The sequence below is a fragment of the Musca vetustissima genome, unplaced genomic scaffold (assembly GCF_032173495.1).
Source record: "Musca vetustissima isolate MV318-11 ecotype Yass unplaced genomic scaffold, APGP_CSIRO_Mvet_v1 utg561, whole genome shotgun sequence".
In the NCBI taxonomy this organism is placed as follows: domain Eukaryota; kingdom Metazoa; phylum Arthropoda; class Insecta; order Diptera; family Muscidae; genus Musca; species Musca vetustissima.
In genome coordinates this window covers 621,328-636,075 of record NW_026886958.1, presented here as the reverse complement: position 1 = coordinate 636,075, position 14,748 = coordinate 621,328, and the positions used below count along the sequence as shown (strand labels likewise).

Genomic DNA, 14,748 nt, shown 5'->3' with positions numbered 1-14,748 from the left:
TTTTAGAGGTCTTGAGCGCGTTTTCCAACTGGGTACCAAATCTTTCCACTAACAATTATAAATATAAGTCCCCTTTTTCGATATTTTAGGGTTTTTGAGCGCGCTTTTCAGCCGAATTCGCTGAAATTTTATACATTGGGTCCCAAATCTTTCCACGTAATATTATAAATAGGTCGTATTTTTTCGGTAGCCACCCCCCCATCGAAGTACTAATTACCAACCTATTAAGTATATATTCTTAATAAGGGTAAAATTCTAAGACTATCTAGCCATGTCCGTCCGTCTGTCCATCCGTCCTTCTGTTGTATCTATTGAAGGAATTGAGATGGGGTGCTGAAATTTTGCATAGGGTTGTCTTTTGTTTGCAGACAGGTCAAGTTCGAATATGGCCTATATCGGTCCACGTTTAGGAACAGCTCCCATATAAGGGTAACCCCCAATTTTTGGTATTTTATGGTTCTCGAACTCATTTTTCAACCGAATTCGCTGAAATTTGGTACATAGGATTCTTATTAAGTACTAAATTATAAATTATAAATATAGGTCCACTTTTTCTGGAACCCCCATATAATTTTCAGTACTTTGGAGGTTTTGATCGTATTTTTCAACCGAATTGGCTGTATTTAATATTTTGAGTTCTCAGTAGGTACAAAATCTCTCCACAAAAAATTATAAAGTATTGTTCTTTTTTTTATAGCCCCCATATAAGGGTACCTCCAATTTTCGGTATTTTGGCGTTCTTGGACGCGGTTTTCAACAGGATTCGCTATAATTTGGTAATATGGTAACAAATCTCTCTACCAAAAATTATTATTATTCGCCTCCTTTTAGGGGTAGTCCCCATATAACCCCCTTTTGTACCCTTTACCACACTGTGGTACATGGTATTATGTCTTTGTGCATACGTTTGTAACAGGCAAATGGAAACGAAATAGACACATGATTCCTTTTGAGAATATGCATAGAATCACCTTCTGAATCGTGTGTGTTAAATTGTGTTAAATTTTAAACAAATACGAAATTTGGCACAGTGTACTGAATTGAGTCTAGAACGACGTGTTCTAAGTTTCGTGAAAATCGGTTCAGATTTATACATAGATCCCATATATATTTTCCGTCCGATTTCGTGTAAATGGTGCACCAAAGTCCTTACGTATCTTTCGATTTGCACAACATTGTGCAGAGCGCACTTAATTTAGTCTGGAATAATGTGTTCTAAGTTCCGAGAAAGTCTATTCAGATTTATATATAGCTTCCATATGTAGTTTCGTCCGATTTTATATTTTATATAAAATAATGTGTGCTAAGTTTCTTGAAAATCGCTTCCGATTTAGATATAACTCCCATATACATTTTCGTCCGATTTCTTGTAAATGGTGCACCAAAGTCCTTACGTATCTTTCGATTTTGCTTAGCGTACTGAATTGAGTCTAGAATGATGTCTGCTAAGCTTCGTAAAAATCGCTTCAGATTTAGATATAGCTCCCATATATATTTTCCTTAAATTTTATGTAAATTTGCCCATTGTACGCAAACGACTTTAAACTTGCCCGAATGAAATGAAATTTGGCATAGGTCCCTGCAAGGCATAAAGATCACATATTCAAGTTCGTTCAATTTCATGTCAATGTTTTTTTCGAAAATGCGAAGTTGAAGGGTATCATATAGTCGGCCCAGTCGGACTTTACTACATTCCTTACTGGTTTATATTGAAATAGTTATCTGACTTGTGTTGTAATTGTTGTATTGAGATAAAAAAAAAACTAGAAAGTAAGGTTCGAGAATGAACTTTATCTGCCCGCATTTAGGCCTAGCCCCCATGTAATGATACCTACCAATTTTCGGTATTTTTAATATTTAGCCTGCGGAGGATATCGAGATAAAATAACTAGAACGTAATGTTCCAGAATTAACTATTTCGGTCCGCATTTAGGCCTAGGCCCCATGTAATGATACCTACCGATTTTCGGTATTTTTAATATTTAGCGTAAACGAAGGCATTGTGATGCAAATATGTTAGTTTTGAAATTAAGCTATATAAGTCCTCTATAAGGCATAAAACCTACAAATGTCCGGTATTTCCTACACAATGTAATCAATATTGGTCCCACTTTAGGTATAGCCTCCAGGAAAGTACTCGTACAATTTTTTATCAGCAATGACAATTTTCATATTGAACCAGCAGTTTCCACTCAACCCCACCCGAATAAAGCCAGCCCTAAAAATTTCACTATTTTGGGGATGTTCCGCCCTATAATGCGTCGCCAATTTCGGTGAAATTGTTGGTGTTTTTAAGAAAAATTTCCATTAAAATTGCTGAAATTTGTATTTGGTTTACACAAATCGGTTTGTAGAAATGTTGGTTAAAGTCCACATTTTAGTATGTTCCCTATACTTTCATTTCAAGTACCTGTCGGTATACCTATGGTGGAGGGTATCCAAAGTTCACAGTGGGTTTCTTCAGATTTGTTTCGTTTGATTTCGATGAATTTTGGATAAAACAAACCCACCGACCTTTCCAGGGATTTGGCTAATATCGCTATATTTCCCATCATTAATTTTTTCTTAAATAATTTTTCTCTCTTCAGGACAAAGCTATAATACCCTGACAATATAGTTGTGTAGGCCTATTACAAAAAGCGAAAAAAGAAGAGACAAGTTATTAGATAAATAACTGTCGTAATGGCGAAAAATTACTTTTCGCATGAATCATTTATTATTTTGATTTTGTTTCCAAATTTCCAGCTGTATTCTTTTTTCATTTTGTTTTTACCATTTTTCGCATACTACCATTTTTTGTGTTTTGATTTTTCTTATTTACTCGCTCTTGTCCTTTTGTTTTCAATGTCGTGTTGAATGAATGGTTTTTTGTCTTCGTTTGATATTCCACATAAAAACAACGCGCCATTCTAGGCAAAACAGGCCTTTTGGGGATTTCGAATTTTTATTTTTCCGAACAGCGAAAAATGCCGGTGGTTATTTAAGGCAACTACTTCGCCTGTCTCTCTTCAAAACAAGTTGTTTTTTGCCATGGAACAAAGAATGGAAAACAAACGAAGTATGGCGAGAGAAGTGGGGAACTTAAATTGTGTTTGGGAAATTGCATTATTCGTTCGTCGTTACGACAGTTAGCTGGCCAAATAGAAAGGCGGCAGTACCAGCAGCAGCAACAACAAATAAAACAAAAAAATGGAAATGTAGCCGGAACAAAAAAAAAAAAAAAAATGGAACGAATGAATACAAAACAAAAACACATCCTGTGTCTGAGCTGTATCCAATAGTCATGATGATGGCTATGAAACTAGCCAACCGAAATGGACCGACCCATGACAAAGGCTGGATACTTGCAGCAAATACAAAACAAACTGGGCGTTGTTGCCGTTGTGTGTGTGTGTTTTTTTTCTTCTTCTTTTTGTCTCTGTTTTAGTATCAAGTGTTAATTATATATAATTTTGTATGTTCTGCAGCAAAAAAAAAAAAAAAAATTATGCTGCAGTGTTTGTTTTTCATTCATGGATTTTTTTTCAAATAGTCTGTCTGTCTGGTCGACAGGAAAACAAACCCCGCAAAATTCTGAAGGCCTATTTGGCTATGCAACACAGTTTTGTAATTTAACTTGAAAATTTGTTTAATTAAATTGCCGCTTGGGGAGTTAAAGTAGCAACGTCTGCCAGCTATGAATGGCATTTAAGTATCATTCATGGTAGACAAACTACTAATTTCTTGTTTTTTTTTCGATTCAAGGGGGTTTCGCTTACAATAACACTGTCTGTCGCCATTTTTGGCAAAGATTTCAAATACCTTGTGATGTTGGCAACTATAATTTCATAAAAGGATAATTAAAATGAATTTCTTAAAAAAAGGCAACGTAGATAACTTGTAAGGAAGGCTTTTCAATTAGGTGAAAGATTCAGACTATTATAAGAGGATTAAGTACTCTTATTTTTTCTCCTGTTACTCCTCTAGGGAGCATGGGGCTTAAACAAAGCATCATCCTCTTACTAGATTAGATATTGTGTTAATTCAATCAATTATTATTCCAGCTAGGTAAATAGCTGGTCTGCTGTTGCCTATCCTGGATGATGTGACTGCCATCTATCGGTGCCTAGCAACAACGCGTTCTTCAATTGTACACAATGGTTGGAAACCTTGCTTGTTTAGTATTGTCATTTTCCTCTTGTTGGCTATTCAGAATGCCTCTGTTATGTGTGCGGTTAGCGCTTCTCTTCGAGCTATGGGATCTCAACTCGCTAAACCATCCAATGTACTTACATTAAATTGAGAGGATTGTTTTTACACTTCCTGTACTCGACTCAATCGCCACCTGCAACATGCATGTCTGATGTAGCCTATCCTAGATGATATGACTGCCATCTACCGGTGCCTAGCAACTACGAGTCCTTCAATTGTGTAAAGTGGTTCGGAACCTTGCTTTTTTAGTGTTGCAATTTTCCTCTGGTTGGCTTTTTAGAATGTCTCTGTTATGTGATATGGCTGCCATCTATCGGTGCCTAGCAACAACGCGTTCTTCAATTGTGTTGGAAGTGGTTGGAAGTCTTATTTAGTATTGCCATTTTCCTCTGGTTGGCTATTTAGAATGCCTCTGTTATGTGTGCGTACCGGATGTGTGATTTTGACACCTTACTAGGTCAGGGCTTCTCTTCTGGCTATGCGATTTCAACCCGCTAAACAAACCAATGCACTATCATTTAATTTAAGGGAAATATCTTTACATTTCCTGTACTCTACTCAATCACAGCCTAGAACATGCATACATGAGGCTTTCCCTCTATGGGTTTCGAGGCCGAACTCATTAGCTTGTAATCACAAACAATCCCCAAAATAAAACAAGTAGCATTATCGTTAAGTATAGCCGGGCCGAACTTGTTATACCTTGCACCACTTGTAATGCTTTCAAAAACCCTAAATAGATCGGGACCATTATATGCGGACTATATATGTCATTATGTTATGTGAAAGCAGGTTGTTCATGCCCCAAAAATAATAATTTTACAAATTACAGACACTCAGGTTGGAAAACTAATATAGGAACTTCAATTTACCACAATGGGGTGCTACCCTTATATGGCGGATATGCCAAATCATAGATCTATATTGACAATTTTCTGTATATATGTATGTCAGCCTTCAAGAAATTCAAGATAGTGGATCGGCACCTTCATATGGGACTAGTTCGTTCATGAACGCCACGAAAAGTATAAAATTTGGTACCATTTGTATTTGACGAACTGTTAGAGCTAGATACAATTTAATTTTTGGGTGAAGCGATTTGGATTTGGAATCCTGAAATAGGGAAATAAGATTTCCATGATATAGGCAGTTTTGAAGAATCGTACCTATGTGTACTAAATTGGGTATAATTTAAAATTTGGGTGAAACGATAGAGCTGGAATCCTGCAATTTGGAGTTAGGGTCAGTGTTGGGGTGCAGGATTGGAATAGGTTGGAAGCTTTGGAAAATTGTACTAATGTGTACTAAATTGGGTAAACCTATATGACTGGAATCTTGAAATTTGAAGTTCGGTTCTCTATATAAGCGGCTTTGGAAATTCACACTAACTTATGAATTATTATATATTTTTATCTTCGGTGAATATTTAGATGTGTTGCTAATAAAAATTATTTATTTTCCGGATATTTCTTCCCGAAGTTAGCATATACGCCAAAATATGAAATTTAGTTAATGTTAACTTAAAAGTTCGTCGCTACGGAACTTTTATACCCATCACGATTAGGTCTTAATATCTTTTAATATTATCTGTTAATATTATCTGAGACAATTAAATGTCAAATAACCGGCATCTTTCTATGGGGACGATGTTATCATCATTTTCTGCGTTTAGACATTTCAGTCAGTTCAAAAACCAGGCATTTCGTTTGGAAAATGAGTCTGAAACCATCAACATACCAACATTTGGGCGGAAAAGGTATATCAGAGCCATTGATAATTTTTTGCATAGATCAGCCTATGTGAGGGATTATACCAAAACGTGGACCGAAATCGATTATTTTATGTAGTGATGTTTATCAAATATCAATTACAGCGATTGGAAGCTGTTTATAAAATCTGAAATGAGATAATAATTTACTGCGTAGATATACACCATCCTCCATAAATCCGGGTTGCCAAATTACTGTCCTTTCGGTCAAAAAAAAAAAAAAAAAAAAAAAAAATGGGTCTACAACTTTCCAAAAGCTATGTCATTTTCAAAATACCGAACATGTGATATTTTGGTATAGCCCTTTATATGGGGGTAATATGAAATCACGAACCTGAATTGATAACCATATACCATACCGATGAGAATTTGTAAACCCTTCACCACACTGTAGTACAGGGTTTTATGTATTTGTGCATATGTTTGTAACAGGCAAAAGGGAACAAGATAGACCCGTGGTTCCTTTTGAGAATATGCATAGAATCACTTTCTGAGACGATTTATGCATGTCCATCTGTTGATGTTAAATTGCAAACAAAGTACAGGTCGAATTTATAATCCGAATTAGATGAATTATTGGGCCTAAGGACGAAGCCTATTGAAATTGGTGAAAATCGGTTCAGATTTTAATATAGCTCCCATTTATATTTTCGTCCAATTTTATCTTTCAAATTGCATGAAATTTGGCATAGCATCCTGAATTGAGTCCTGAATGATGTGTGCTAAGTTTCGTGAAAATTGTATCAGGTTTAGATATAGCTCTCATACATAGTTTCGTCTGATTTTATGTAAATGGAGCAACAAAAAAGTCAAATTTAGGCCGATTAGCATACAATTTTGCACAGTATGCTGAATTTTATCCAAATATATGTATACGAAGTGTTCTTGAAATCGGTTCAAAAATTAGATTTATTTATTTTTAAGATTTATACTTATTTTCGTCCGATTTTATGTAAATTATGTACCAAACTCCCAATATTGCTCCGATTGAGACAAAATTTTGCACACTTTATTAAATTAGGTCTAGATTGATGTATGCAACATTTTGAGTCTTGAATGATGTGGACAATGTTTCGTGAAAATCGGATCAGGTTTAGATATAGCTCCCATATATATTTTCATCCCATTTAATGTAAATTGTGCTCTAAAGACCCAAAATTTGGCCGATTGGTACAATGTACTTAAGGCAGAATAACCTTACGTGTGTCAAGTTTCTTTTTTTTGTAAACGAGTTCCATATAGCTCCTATATATATTTTCGTCCGATTTTAAGTAACTTGTGCACTAAAGACCCATAGCTAGGCCGATTGACACAACGTACTGAAATTAATATAAATTAATCTCGAGCAAGTTTACTTGAAATCGGTTCAGATTTAGATATATCATAGCTTCCATATATAATATCGACCTATTCATATTAATTGTACATCAAATAATCAATGGGTGTTTGATTGAGATTAAATTTTAAAGGGTGTAGCACAACGAACAGTGCGTGCTAAGGTTTCTTTAAATCGATTTACAAAATTTAGCATAGGTTGCAGAATGGAATGGGTAGGAATTGATGTTAGTCGGTTTGCATAGTCTGTTTGTTTGAATTTTGAATAAAATACGATGTACTGAATTTTTTTAAAATCAGATACTTTTTTAGATCGATTCCAAATTATCTGAAAGGAATTTAGCTCGAAAAATTTGGGCTATAAAACCGATATATTCTTATTTATTTACCATTAGGCTTATGATATAAACATATTCATTAAGGGGACCTCCCCCATTCTCGATTTTTTATTTTTAAGATTTTAAATGGGCTGGTGAATGAATACCAATGCATGTTAAGGTTTGTAAATTTGCACATATATATTTGAAGATTTAAAAAGGAAGAAAAATAATTTACAAACAATTTTTGTTGTTGCTTTTGTGATTGAAGAAAATCCCTTATTTTTTATGGCGGGCATGATAACTCCTCACTGGAACATCGCAATCCGAAAATTCCAACGGTGTTAGAAAGAGTACATGTCTGGCTTTCGTATGAACTAGGATTAATGACGTCGCACAACAATTAACAAAATGGCGGAATTTTGAAAGCAATTTTTTGGAAAATCGCCTATTTTTGACCACAAACTAAGTTAAAAAATAAGGAAGATCTTCACCGATTGGCTTTATCCTAGTTCATACGATTACTATACACTCGCAGAGAAACGTCCCAAAATTTGAAATCGATTGGGTTATTAGTTTTTGAGTTATAGTGCCCGCCATTCGTAAAATACTGATTCGAGAAAAAAGCGTTTAAAGTTTGAGAATCGCTCTTGCCGTCACTTGATGCTGACACAATAAATCGACTATATCTTCAAGAGTTCTTGAGATTTTCACTTGAAATTTTGTAGGGACATTCTTGAATTAGTGTAGATTCGAAAAACTAAATAAAACTTTTTGACACCGATAATGGGGGGTCCCCTTAATTCTTATGTTTATTTAGAATATTACACTTCAGCAATCTAAAAACCAGTGAGCGGAGCAGTATAGTCGGACGGGGCCGACCATATGACACCCTACACAACTACCACGAAAAGCAAACATTCTGCGGTTCTATATTCTGAGCCTGGGCAATATTTCGTGATATTTGTACCCTTTTTACCGATTATAGATCAACAACTCCACTTTCTAACCCTTTTTTTCTTGAAGTGAATTTTTACGCCATAAAGTAAAAAATTGGTCACTTTAGGTTTTGGTTGATTTGACCCTCAGAATATTGACCGATCATCATCTAAACAGCCGCTCTAAGTATTTGGTCAGATCTCCTTCACCTTGTAAAATATGTGATGTTCTGCATATAATAATTGCCTCTAGAGCGACTAGAAAATCAAACAAAATATAAGTTTTCGGTTCATTGCACCCCTGAATGAAATCTTAACTTCACCGCAAACGATAGGCGTCGCCCTTGACCATAATCAGAACATCATGTACAATTTCAAAGCATTCAGCGCGACATTTCTGCCCTCTAATGGAGTAATAGTAGTACTATGCACATAGTCACCTTTACCTAATTACATATAACTCCCACATCAGAGTACATACAGCCATATAATTGGTATGAATGTGAAGCTCAACAACTCTTCTTGGATATACTATCAACTTCTCGGCTCTATGTCCTTCAGGAGCAAGTATATACGCCGCAGAATAAATATTTTGTAATTTTTCATACAAAAGTCAGGGTCCATTTGACCCGCTAAATATTGGCCGATCATTTTCAAAACAGGCATGCTTATTCTTCGACCCCATCTCCATCTCCAAGCAAAAATTCGCGGTGTCTGGGCCATAATTGCGACCTCTGTAGCGACCAGAAAAAATGACAAAAATATAGTTTTTGGTCCATTTCATCCCCTAAATATTAACCGATCTTTTCCAAAAACAATAGGGGTCTTCATTGGCCAGAACCCATCTTACATGCAAAATGTCGTGAAGATTGGTCCATAACTGTGGCCTGTATCGTGTTTAAAATTATAATGGACAGACGGACGGACGGACACACATGTCTAGATCGACTCAGCTAGTCGAGATATGACGATCGGTATACTTAAAGGTGGGTCTAGGACCAATATTTCGCGGCGTTACAAACTTTTGGGGCTGCACAAAGCTATAATACCCTGACAACATAGTTGTGTAGGGTATAAATATTCATATTCATTGAATATCATTTAATATCGTTTTAGAAACCAACATTGATTTGAATTTCAATTTGCTTAACTCAGACATAATTTCAAAAACAAAAATAAATACTATTTTTCAAAACCAAGGAGTTTGGTCGTAATATTTTCTTTTAGGCTGTAACTCAGACATAATTTCAATTACTTTTGTAATATTTTCTAGCTCTAGGCTAATTTTAGAGATATCATAATATCCTGTGTTTTATTTATACTTGACAACAATCTGACCATGACAAATTTTTGTGTCTACAAAAGCACTCTTCAATGTAGGCCTCTTAATTATCATCATAACAATAATCAACATGATGTATATATATATATATATATATAATATATATATATCTATATAACCTTTGATGCTGCTATTATAATGCCGGTCTCCCTGTCAGAGTAGCTGACACTATTACAATAAATGTTACCACCCTCTCCTCGTCCAGACTCCTGCGAATCACATTTAAATTGTCTGTTCTCCAACTGGCACAGACACATAAACATTAAAATGCGGAAGAAGACAACGACAAGGGTGTGTTGTTGTAAGCTTCACAAACGTCAAGAGGGGAGGCGAGGGCAATGTAAACTGGCTGAGACCAGAATTTTTATTCAACTTGATGGCTTAAATAATGATTGTGTCTCCGTGTGTGGGTGTGTGTTTGAGTAAATGTTTGCGGCATTAGTCAGCCTCAGTTGGCTGAGTTTGTTTGTCTCTCGTTTGCGAGACATTCATGTCTTTGGGTTTTCAGGAGAGGGGGACATTTCTTCTTCATATTTTTGAAATTTTTTTGGGAGTAATACTTGCCGTCTGGTTTACTTTGGTTTGGCTTGGCTGCTTGCCAGACACATAAAGGCAGGCGAATACACAGACAGCCAACCATCCAGACAAACAATGTCTACGGCTGTCTGGCTGACTGCTGCTGCTGCCATATTCCGTATAATTCTATGCCACCAAAAATAAAACGTTTGTTTGAATTTTTGCAACCAATATAACTATGTCTTTAATAAGCAGCACGTGTTTTCGCAATGGCTTACAATATGAGTGTGTATGTGTGTGTATACGAGATATTTTTTGTGTCAATGTGTGGGTATAGAATTTTGCAGAATTTTTTTCTTTGCGTGTGTCAGTGTATGGGTTTATTTTTTTGTATTTTTTTTTGTTTTTTGAAGTAACTATAATTTTTCTTTTGTTGTTCTCATTTTTTTATTCGGTTATATGTCCTTTTCCTCTGCGTTTTCGCGTGTGTGTGCGTGCTTTTTTGTTTACAGTGCGTGTCGCATGTCGAGTTCAGGGGAATTGGATTATTGACAGACATTTCGTTTTCATGGCATGCGACACCATTAAATCTGAATGTTTATGAAAAAATCAGGCACCGCCATTTATTGTTGATGCCAGGAGATTTCCGGGGAATGAAAATAAAAAATATATATTTATTTTTATCGGAAAATTATACAGAATTTGGAGTTACTTTTTGGAAAATACATGAAATTGAATTTTATTATGGATATTATATTTAATTTATAAGTTTTTTTCCTATTTGACTTTGAAAACTTATTTATAGAATTAAAAGTAATTTTGCTAGGTCACATGTGTGTGTGTGGCATATGATACCCATGTAGTGTTTGTTGGCGTATAATCAATAAATAAAAACATATATTTACATTACGAATACGTCTGGATTACTGAAGAACTTATTTAAACTTAAATAAATTCGGCACCTATTGCTACTACTCATAGGGCGTTTGGTATTGCAATTGGTCCAAGGTTTGGGAAGGTTCCCATATAGTTCCATTATTCGGCATTATTAGCAGATTTTTGAAACAAATTACCTGGAATTTGGTTTTTAGAGGTCACATAATTTATATAAGAATAAAATATTTCTACCAAAAATTACCAGTATTGATCCACTATTTTGAATAGCCCCCCAATTTGGGTATTTTGTGGAGTTTAGGTCTCAATGGGTAGAAAATCTCCATAAAATATTTTTTATCAATTTTGCCTCATGTTTTCGTGTAGACCACATATAACAACTTAACCCAATTTTCGGTATTTTACGGATTTCGGAAAAGTGTTGAACAGAATTCGTCTAATCCAGTCATTCGTACCCATATACGCTACCGTAACTGTGAGTCGTTTTTAATGGTGAATTCTCAGTTACGCTCGCACACACTTGCTCTCAATTTAATTTTGCCCAACACTGATCTAATCTTTATACCCTTCACCACACTATGGTAGTGGGTATTAGGTCTTTGTGCAACAGATCAAAGGAGATAGACCCATGTTTCCTTTTTATACCCTTATCCTTTAGGCTAATGAGGGTATATGCACTTTGATACGATGAAAATGTGCCGCATTGAAATATTGGTTTTAGACCCCATATTTCTTTGGGCCAAATCCGTTTCAGAAAATTTGGAGTCGATTTACACATTTCCGTCCGTCCGTGCGTTGTCCGTCTGTCTGGCTGGTAGGGAATAATCTATTTCATCCAAACTTTGCACATCTTACCATTTCTTCCAAACTTAGTTTAAGTTCGAAAATGGGGAATATTGGTCCACTCCCTCTCGTACTCCTCCATCCCCAAGAAATGGTCAAAATTTTGCTAATAATAAAATGCAAACGCACTCTCCGATTTTAACGAAACTTTGTACAACCTATAATCTTTACCAAGCCTAGACCAAGTAGGAAGATGGAACCCATTGGTCCACCACTTCAGATACCGACCCCACAAAGGTTAACATTTTCAATACTTACAAATCCAATATTAGGTTTAATAAAATGTCCGATTTGAACCAAACTTTGCACAACCTATTATCTTTTCCAAGCTTAAATCAAGTTTGAAGATGGAGCCCATTGGTCCATCGATTCTGATACCTCCCCCACAAAATGGTAAAAATTGTGCTAAAAATTAATTTTATAATAAAATGCAAACGGACTATCCAATTTTAACGAAACTTTGCACAAACTATTATATTTACCAAACTTAGTTCTGGTAGGAAGATGGAACTCATTGATCCACTACTTCTGGTATCTCCCCCATAGAGGGTCAACATTTATAAATTTAATATGAGGTTAATGGAATGTCCGATTTGAACCAAGCTTTGCACAACCTCTTATCTTAAACAAGCCTTGATCAAGTTGGAAAATGGGACCCATTGGTCCACTCCTGCTGGTACCTCCCGACAGAGGTTCAAAATTTTTAATATTTGTAAATCCAATATCAGGCTAATTCGATGTTAGATTTTAACCAAACTCTGTACAACCTCTTATCTTAACCAAGCCTAGATCAAGTTAGAAAATGGGACCCATTGGTCTACGCCTTCTAGTACCTCCCCCAAAAAGGGTCAACATGTTCAATATTTACGAATAAAATGTCCGATTTGAGCCATACTTTGCACAATCTATTATCTTTATTAAGGCTAGATCAGGTCTGAAAATGAGACCACTTGGTCCACTACTTCTGGTTCCTTCCACACAAATGGTCAACACCCTCCGCAAACCATAGGGTTAGGGTTTATATCTGTCGGCATATTGTGAAAATCGGTTCAGATGTAGATATAGCTCCCAAATATATTTTCGTCCGATTTTATGTAAATGATAATGAAGTCCCTATATTTCTCTCGATTTACACGAAATTGTGCATAGCATTAAGCATATAATGACATGTGCTAAGTTTCATGAAAATCGGTTCAGATTTAGATATAACTCCCATATATATTTTCGTCCGATTTTTAATAAATGGTGCACCAAAGTCCCTATATTTCTTTTGATTTACATGAAATTTTGCATAGCAAAATTAATTTGGTCTTGAATGAGGTTTGCTTAGTTTCATGAAAATCGGTTCAGATTTAGATATAGCTTACATATATATTTTCGCCCGATTTTATGTAAGTGGTGCACCAGGGTCTTTATATATCTTTTGATGTCCATGAAATTTAGCATACCGTACTAAATTGAGTGTAGAATGATGTGTGCTGAGTTTCGATGAAATATGTTCAAATTTAGATATAGCTCCCATATATATGTTCGTCCGATTTTAAATAAATGGTGCACCAAAGTCCCTATGTTTCTCTCGATTTGCACGAAATTTGGCATAACGTACGGAATTGAGTCTCGAATGATATGTGCTAATTTTTGTGAAAATCGGTTCAGATTTAGATATAGCTCCTATATACACTTTCGCCCGATTTTTTGTAAATGATGTACCATAGCCCCTGTATTTCTTTCGATTTTCTCGAAATTTTACACAGCATACTGAATTGAGGCTGGAATGGCTTGTGCTAAGTTTCATGAAAATCGGTTCAGATTTATATATAGATCCCATATATAGTCTGGTCCGATTTTATGTAAATGGTGCACCAAAACTCCTATATAAATTTCGATTTGCACGAAATTTTGTACAGCATACTGAATTGAGGTTAGTTAGCTAAGTTTCATGAAAATCGGTTCAGATTTCGATATAGCTCCCATACATATTTTCATCCGATTTATGGTACATGGTGTACCAAAGTCCCTATATATCTTTTGATTTACACGAAATTTAACATAGCATACTGAATTAAGTCTAAAATGATGTGTGTTAATTTTCGTGACAATCGGTGTATATTTAGATATAGTTCCCATATAAAGTTTCGTCCGATTTTATGTAAAATATAGGTATAGATCCTATATTTTTTTCGATTTGCAAGATCCGGCTTTAAATTTTTCATTAAAAAATTCTCCGTATCGAACTTTTTATACCCACACCCTGAAGTGGGGTACACATACTTGATCAATAAAGTTTTCTTTGATATAGAAATTTAATTTGGAATTTAAATATACCCCACATATTTGTCATGGACCATATTATAACTTATGCTACCCACTGTTTCCGCAAGAAAATGAAAAGAAAAAAATCCGATAAAGGTAAAGATTTCTATGACTCTGGTCGAAAGGTAACAAAGTTGCCCCCCTTAATTCGTGTAACATGAAATATAAAATTCTCCTTTGAGAACGATCCGAGATTTGTTGAAATAAATTATTATCTTGATTATTGCCCTGGTAAGGCAAGTCATGACGGAGGTTGGTTGTTTCTTTTGGACTGTTTATTTTTGTTTTCTT

The 14,748-nt window shown here is 35.3% G+C and overlaps 1 protein-coding gene across 1 annotated transcript in view; it reads left to right on the top strand.

Annotated features, from left to right (window-relative positions):
* Window positions 1-14,748, top strand: part of LOC133334444 (endoplasmic reticulum aminopeptidase 2) — a 122,704-nt gene that overhangs the window by 62,399 nt on the left and 45,557 nt on the right. The window lies entirely within an intron of this gene.